Source organism: Gossypium hirsutum, chromosome A02 (genome assembly GCF_007990345.1).
Source record: "Gossypium hirsutum isolate 1008001.06 chromosome A02, Gossypium_hirsutum_v2.1, whole genome shotgun sequence".
NCBI lineage: Eukaryota > Viridiplantae > Streptophyta > Magnoliopsida > Malvales > Malvaceae > Gossypium > Gossypium hirsutum.
The window spans coordinates 42303928-42311873 of record NC_053425.1 but is presented as its reverse complement, the minus strand read 5'-3'; the positions used below and the strand labels follow the sequence as shown (position 1 = coordinate 42311873).

The following is a 7946-nucleotide window of genomic DNA, read 5'->3' as shown; positions in this document are numbered from 1 at the left end:
TGGCGCCATTTCCGGGGAACTAAGATATTAGGAACGCTTAATTTTTATTACTTTAGCCGTTTATTTTATTGCAATTTAATTTTTATTTTTATTTTGTTTATATCACTAAATTTTATTTTATTTACTTTTGGCAGGTTTTTATAGTTTGTGACTAGAAGAAACCTGTCAGGACCTTTACTTTTTGATAGTGAGATCGAAAGCACAGCTCACAGAAACCAAAGAGAGATAAGGCGAAGCCTAAGATACATAGAGGAAGGGCAAGACGACGATATTCAAACCACAACCGGGGAGATGGCTAATAATCATAATAATCCACTACCTCTTATGGCTGTTGCGAACCTAGTAAATCAGGATCCTACTCCTCGTACTATGTATGATTATGCTAAACCTAGTTTAACAGGAGCTGAATCGAGTATAGTTAGACATGCTATTACTACAAATAATTTTGAACTGAAACCTAACACGATTCAAACGATACAATAGTTTGTTCAGTTTGATGGTTTGCAGGACAAGGATCCATGTAACATTCTAATATAGGGCCTAGTCGAAATAGTGGTTTCGAGACCACAGATCTGAGGCTAAAAAAATTATTTTATTTATATTTTGGTGTTCTAGCATGATTATATAGATACATGAAAATTTTGATGAATTAATTTTAGCGATTTTGAGTCTAATTGTGAAAAAGGACTAAATCGCATTAAGTGCAAAAGTCCAAATTAGATAGAAAAAGAGTGTTAATCTATCATGGACTAAATTTTGGAGGCTTTTAAAGGGTTTTAAAACCAAAGGTGGTCGGCCGTAGTAATATAGGAGACAAAAATTTTGGTTTAGGTGAGTTAGGTGGATCTATTTGACTTGAAATATTATAATAAAGAAATGATGATATCCTACTTCATCTTCTCCATTGTTCCACCAAAAATTTTAGCAACTCATTACTCACACAAGTAAGTGATTTCCTTCATAATTTTTGTACTTTTGGAATCCCCTTTGCATAAGCTTTCTTTTGAGGGGACTATGTTACAAAATGGTAAATGTTCTAGGAAGTTTCCATGAAAGGGTTCATGAGGTTTGCTGAGTTTTGGTGGAAGAATATGAGTTTTAGTTGTTAGAAAAACAACTTTTATGAAAGGTGTTAGCATGAAAACACCTAATTGAACCATTTTGCAAAGATTGTGAACTGAGTAAGAAATGTATGATATAGATGGAAATGTAAGATGCCATGAGCATAAATATTATTAGGCTAGGCTTGAATGATCAGAAAATGCAATGAAAATCGAATTAAGAGCTTGAGGGCAAAATCATAATTTTAGCAAAGTTCAGGAGCAAATTGGTCATTTTGCCCTAGGATGAAATAGGGATTGCAAAGGAATTAAATGATGTATTGATATTGTTATTTTGCTAATTTAGACCCCGATAAATCAAATTCGGAAGTTGACCGAGGGAAACGGAAGGTTTCGGAGTGATCAAAGCCCAAATTCGAAAAGATCACCAGGTAAGTTCAAATAACTCAAAGTAGACTCTAATGTACTTAAAATGTATATTCTTGATTGTATAAATGTGGTAATTGCCTATTGCATGAAATTTATGGGATTTGATAAAGCAAGTAAAATGCATATAAGAATGTCCCAATTGAATGAATAGGGTTATTCGATGGAACATCTAGAAAATGAATTGACGGTGAAAAGGATCTAGCCCGGACGGGTGATCCTAAAGTGATCTAGCCTCTCAAAGAATATGTGTGCTTTAAGGATTTAGCCCGAATGGGTAATCCGAAGTAGGATTTGAATTGAGCCTGGACTGGTAATTCAGATCTGAACTCATTAGAGTATATGTCGTTGTAAGAGGATTTAGCCTGGACTGGTAATCTCGACATTTACTCAATGAGTTTGTATTACGGGGAATTTAGCCTAATTTGGAAATTTCACCGTAAGATGCGAGGTTCGTGGGAGTGCATACTCGAAATGATCACTTGTATAAATTGACGGGAAATGAAATATCCATCGGAGAACTGAGAAATTCAATGGGACTAACATCAGATGTAAATTGGGAATAATGATGTGATGAGCTCATTTAGATATACTATTATCTTGTCATGCCATGAGACTAACTTAGTGGTTGAGCGCATGTGATAGGAAATCTATTCTATACTTGTTTGGATGGAGTATTTGTTATGGTTACATTTTAAATAATGGGTAAGTTTGCTTTCCCGTTATCCGGACTTACTAAGCATGTTAATGCTTACCCTCTTTTTATTTTCCTCTGTTTTACAATACTCGTGGACTTTTGAGGTTGAAAGACGGTTGGAGCATTGGTCATACTATCTATTTAATCTTGTTTTGGGTATATGTGAAAGCTTTTATTTTGTTATAATGGCATGTTTAGGGCTAAACTAGAATGTTTGATTTAATGAGAAATTGGTTATGTATTTTGGCAAAGTCAAAAGCCTTTCATTTTGTATCAAGCCTAGAATAGTGGCTGTTATTCATTTTGGTAAATGCATATAATGTTCTTTCTATGGATGAGTTGGCGTTCATTGTGGTGAAATTAGTATATTGAAATGATCTTGTGTAGGTTGAGTAAAATGGGTGACAAAATGGCTTGGAAATGGCCTCTTTTGTCCACACAGGCAGGACACAAGGGCTTGTGTCTAGGCCGTGTGTGACACACGGCTCACTCCCATGGGTGTGTGTTATGGCCGTGCGTCCCCTGCACTTAAAATTTTAAGTCATTGTTGTACACGGGCAGGCCACACGGGCGTGTGCCATGGTCGTGTCTTAAAGTCAGTATCGTACACGGGCAGGTCACATGGGCGAGTGCCATGGCCGTGTGTTGAAGTCAGTGTTGCACACGGGCTAAGGACATGGGTGTGCCCAAGCCACACGGGTATATGGAGCCTAAAGCATAAAGTTTTTCCAAGTTTATCTTAAGTTCTCATTTTGGTCCCAAACCATCTTGAATGTATGTTTTGGGCCTCGTAAGTCATTTAAGAGACAAATTGCTTATGAAATGAAAAGTTTTAATTTGATCAAGATTTTATGACCTGATTTCCTAAGATTGATTGAGTTTAAGTTAGATAGCACCTCAAACCCTATTCCGGCGATGGATACGGGCGAGGGGTGTTACAATCCAAACACTCATTTAGCAAACTTTCTAGAATTCTGCGGCACCTTTAAGATCAATGGCGTTTTTGATGATGCCATTTGCCTTCGGTTGTTTCCATTCTTATTGAGGAACAAAGCTAAACAATGGTTGAACTCATTACCACGAGGGTTAATCACAACTTGGGAACAAATGACCGAAAATTTTTTACTAAAATATTTTCCGCCGGCTAAAACGACTAAACTAAGTAATGATATCTCTTCTTTTGTGCAGATGGATCTAAAAACCTTGTATGATGCATGGGAGAGATACAAGGAGCTATTAAGAAGGTGCCCTCACCATGGTTACCTCTATGGCTGCAGGTTCAGACTTTTACAATGTGTGAACCTCTCAAAAGGGCAACTCATTGACGCAGCCGCCGGTGGAACTTTAAACAACAAAACACCAGAAGAGGCTTATGAATTTATTGAAGAGATGTCACTGAATAACTATCAGTGGCAAGTCATGAGAACAAAGCTGAAAAAAGCAGCCGGTGTTTTTAACATCGACACGGTTACTATGCTATCTAACCAGGTAGAACTATTAAATAAAAAGATTGACGGTTTGTATGGTTCTACTTAGGTACATCTAGTGATAAGGTGCGATTCAAATGGAGGAGGAGTACACACAGAATATCAATCCTTCAACCCTAGCACCAAGGAGGAACAAGTTCAATATATGGGTAATAATAATTCTAGGCCTCAAAATAACCCATACAGTAACATTTATAATGCAGGTTGGAGGAACCATCCCAACTTCTCATGGGGTGGCCAAGGAAATCAAAGGCCACAACATCCCCCAGGTTTTCAACAACCACTCTACCAGTAGGAAAAGAAGCCAAACCTTAAGGAGATGCTAACGAAATTCATCTCAGTGTTAGAAAATCATTTTCAGAATATCGAAACAGCACTTAAGAATCAACAAGCGTCAATCCAAGGGCCCGAAACTCAGATAGGCCAGCTTGCTAAATTGATTTCTGACCAACCACAAGGTAGTTTGCCAAGTAATACTAAAACTAACCCAAGGGAGCGGCTTAATGCGATTACCATTCGAGATGATGAAGGGTTAGTTGAACTTAAACCAGACTTGAGGCAATGACTTGTGGTAAGTAAATGTAAGGATGAGGTGGACCACAGTGAACAAAAACCGGTAAGTAGAGAATATAAACCTTGTGTGTCATATCCAAGTGCGACAAGGAAAGACCACACAGACGAACAATTTGGTAAATTCCTTAAATTATTAAAGAAATTACATATTAACTTACCGTTTATTGAAGCTCTTTCGCAGATGCTGAATGCAGTTAAATTTTTAAGGGAGCTTTTAGCGAATAAACGAAAGTTGGATAAGGCGTCGCATGTGGAGTTAAGCTCAGTTTGCTCAGCCATTCTACAGAATAAGCTACCCAACAAATTGAAAGATCCAGGGAGCTTTAAGATTCCTTATTTAATTGGTAGCTTAGATGTTAATAATGCATTTGCTGATTTAGGGGCAAGCATTAACATCATGCCCTACACAATGTACAAGCAACTAGGTCTTAGGAAACTCAAACAAACTAGGATGAGCATTCAGCTAGCAAATAAAACTATTAGATTTTCTAGGGGTACCATTGAAGATGTACTTGTCAAAATCAATAAGTTTATATTCCCAATTGATTTTGTTGTTCTAGACATGGAAGAGGATAGTGACATGCCATTGATTTTAGGATGACCCTTTTTAGCAACTGCTAGAACTATTATTGATGTTGGTACAGGTGAACTCACACTTCGTGTGGGTGATGAAACAATCACTCTTCAAGCTCGAAATTCGAGTAACACATTGAATATCGAGGGTGGTTTTATAAATCATGCTACTAATACTAATCATGTAGTGCAACCTTCTTTGAAGGAAACACATTTGAAGATCATCAATGAGCCATGTTCAAGTAACAACAAATGACCCATCTATGAAGAGCAAAGGCTACAGATCGAGGAACTAGATGAATGGCGGACACAAAAATCGAGAACACACGATAAACCGAAACCACACCATGACGGACTCAATGATTTATCAAATCAACTTAAGGTTGGAGACAAATTATTATTAGATGCGGCAGACCCTCATATTGCCACTCCTGAACCGAATAAAGCAATCCCTTTTACGGTACTTAACATTTTCCCATACAGTACAGTCGAGGTAAATTATTCCAAATTCGTCACTTTTAAGGTAAATAGTACTCGTCTAAAACCTTTTTTTGATAAAATTGATAGCAGGAATGAGGAGTGTCAACTCCTTGAACCACTATGACTATGCAAAATTGAGGTAAGTCAAGCTTAAACTATAAATAAGCGCTTCTTGGGAGGCAACCCGAGCACTAACGGTGTTGATTTCTTTAAATTTTAGTTTTTAACATTTAAATCATTAATTGAGTCCTTGAACACAGTTTTCCTAAATCCACATGGCTAGGCACACGGGCAGCGACATGGCCGTGTGAAAATAGAGCAAAATTCTTCCCAATACGTGGGATTCGACAATCCTGCCAAATCAACACGGGCGTGCAACACACCCGTGTGTATAAGCCGTGGTAGAAACTAAGAAATTACCACGAGCGTGTGACACGCCCGTGCCCACCACCCGTGGTCGAAACTGTCAAAATAACATGGGTGTGTGCATATATACATGGGCCGAATTCCAAACGCGCCCAAATTTGAAAACCACGAAACGCACGAGTTGAAATAAGGGCACACGGGCGTGCCTCATGGCCGTGTGCTCTAATATCTATATAAACCCCTATTATTCATCATCCTCTTTCCTAATACCCTAACCTTAGCTGCTGCTCTCTCCGCCACCGTCGCCACCTAAAGCTCCGACCATCACCCCAAAATCTACCATTTCTCCTCCCTTTTCCTCTATACGCATCAAAATCTTCTCTCTTGTCCTCATTTCCCTACATATTCCTTCCTTCTTTTTTTCTCCATACTACAAACCTCCACCGTCGCACTAGCACCACCACCGCCGTCATCCGCCACACCCCTCCCCCGTCAAGTACCACCATCGTTCATCAATCGTTTGTTTCCCTTTCACCCCATTACTTTTATTTCTTTTACTTCTTTTATTCGATTTCTTGACTTATAATTATTTTGCTGTTAATAATTTGCATGCTTATTAACCCTTATCTATGTTTAGTGATTTCCAATTTTACTAATGATAAAGATTTACTTAGTCGTTGTGTTTTCATTGATCTTTATTCTTGCTTGATTTGCCCACTTGATTAGGATTATTAATAGTATTATCCATTGTCACTTGATTGGTCTTTTAGCATTCACTTGGTTTAGCCTTAACATTATTTCCATATTATATTTAGCCGTTGATTCATATGCAATATCACCATGTTTTTCTTTTAGCATGCTTGAATTTGTGTCCATATTATCTTACGAGCAAGTTATTATTTTTGGATTACTCAGATTTTACTTGAAGATGTGGGGATTATTGATTACTTAATCTTTCACTCTTAGGCACACCATGACATTATGACAAAGTTCGATGATCCCAAAACAGTCTAGTTCCATCTTGGCGGTTTAGTTCGCCAGTTGAACGTGCCTGAGTTCAATGTCGCATTAGGACTATATACGGAAGAGTTCATGAACGACGACGACTTCGACAGTATCCATCGCCACATCCATTATTCTCCTTCAAATTGCTGGAAGGCCGTAGTCCCTGTTTCGTCTACTTATGACCCTAGCTGCTCCAAGGCATCGGCTCTCGCCCCATCACTGAGATACTTACACGCCATCCTAGCCCACACCCTGACAGGATGACGCGAGAGTACCGGTGTCATCAATACTAACGACGCCTATTTTTTATGGAGCATGGCGCATGGGCACGTATTCAACCTCGTTTATTTCATCGCCCTTGCCATTCGCCATCAGACAGAGCGGCATAAGAAGGGAGTCCTTTCCATCAGCCCTTATGTGACTCGCCTGGCGCGGTACTTCGGTCTCCTCAAAATGGTGGCGCAATCATCCTCCTTCACCCTCATCGGTCAAATGTCCTCATAGGGCATCTCGAGTATGTTCCATATGAGGATGATCGAGCGACGACGTGGATTTGATCCTCCTCAGTACCGCATCGTCCAATCAGCCGAGCAAGAGGACCCAGAGGACATTACTGATGATGTCCCTCCACCTCATGAGGATCTACCATCTCAGCCACCACCTATTCATCGTCCAGTTCATGCGGCTGCTTCACTCTCTGGCATCTCTGAGCGTCTCACTCGATTTGAACAGCAATGTTTTTAGTGCTTTGATCACATTGATGCAACCTTACATCAGATTTGTCAGCACCTTCACATCTCATCGCCACCCCCACCTCGCGAACCATTTGGCGATGAGAATTTTTGAAGACTTTTATTTATTATTTTTTACTTTTATCTTTATTTGTCTTTGTAAATTACTTTTTATTTTATTTCTCTTTAATACTATTTTTACTTCATCTTTAGGTTTTACAATTTACATTAAGTAATTTATGTTTTCAACCATTTCTTTATGAGTAATCATGCTACTTTATATTTCCTAAAGAGTTATTGATTCTATCGCAATTACGAAGAGCTCCAAAGCTCACAATTTCTTAGGAATTTGAAACTCCACTAGAAAAGGTCCTCCACGACTGCCATGCCCTGCTCGACCACAACCATAGCTACCATCAGTTATAATATTCTATTGGCACAACACTTGTGGACTAATAACCTCTACCACCACTGGAGTATCCTCATCCAATCTCACCCTTGCCTTAGCCGATTACTTTCTATGACTCCAATTCAAGGATTCTATTTA

At 38.8% G+C, this 7946-nt stretch overlaps 1 non-coding gene across 1 annotated transcript; it reads right to left on the bottom strand.

Moving 5' to 3' along the window:
* Nucleotides 1-3339: 3339 nt before the first annotated feature.
* On the bottom strand, nucleotides 3340-3446 carry LOC121216396 (small nucleolar RNA R71). The gene has a single exon (XR_005912585.1). It is a non-coding gene; the product is annotated as a small nucleolar RNA R71 (small nucleolar RNA).
* Nucleotides 3447-7946: the final 4500 nt, after the last annotated feature.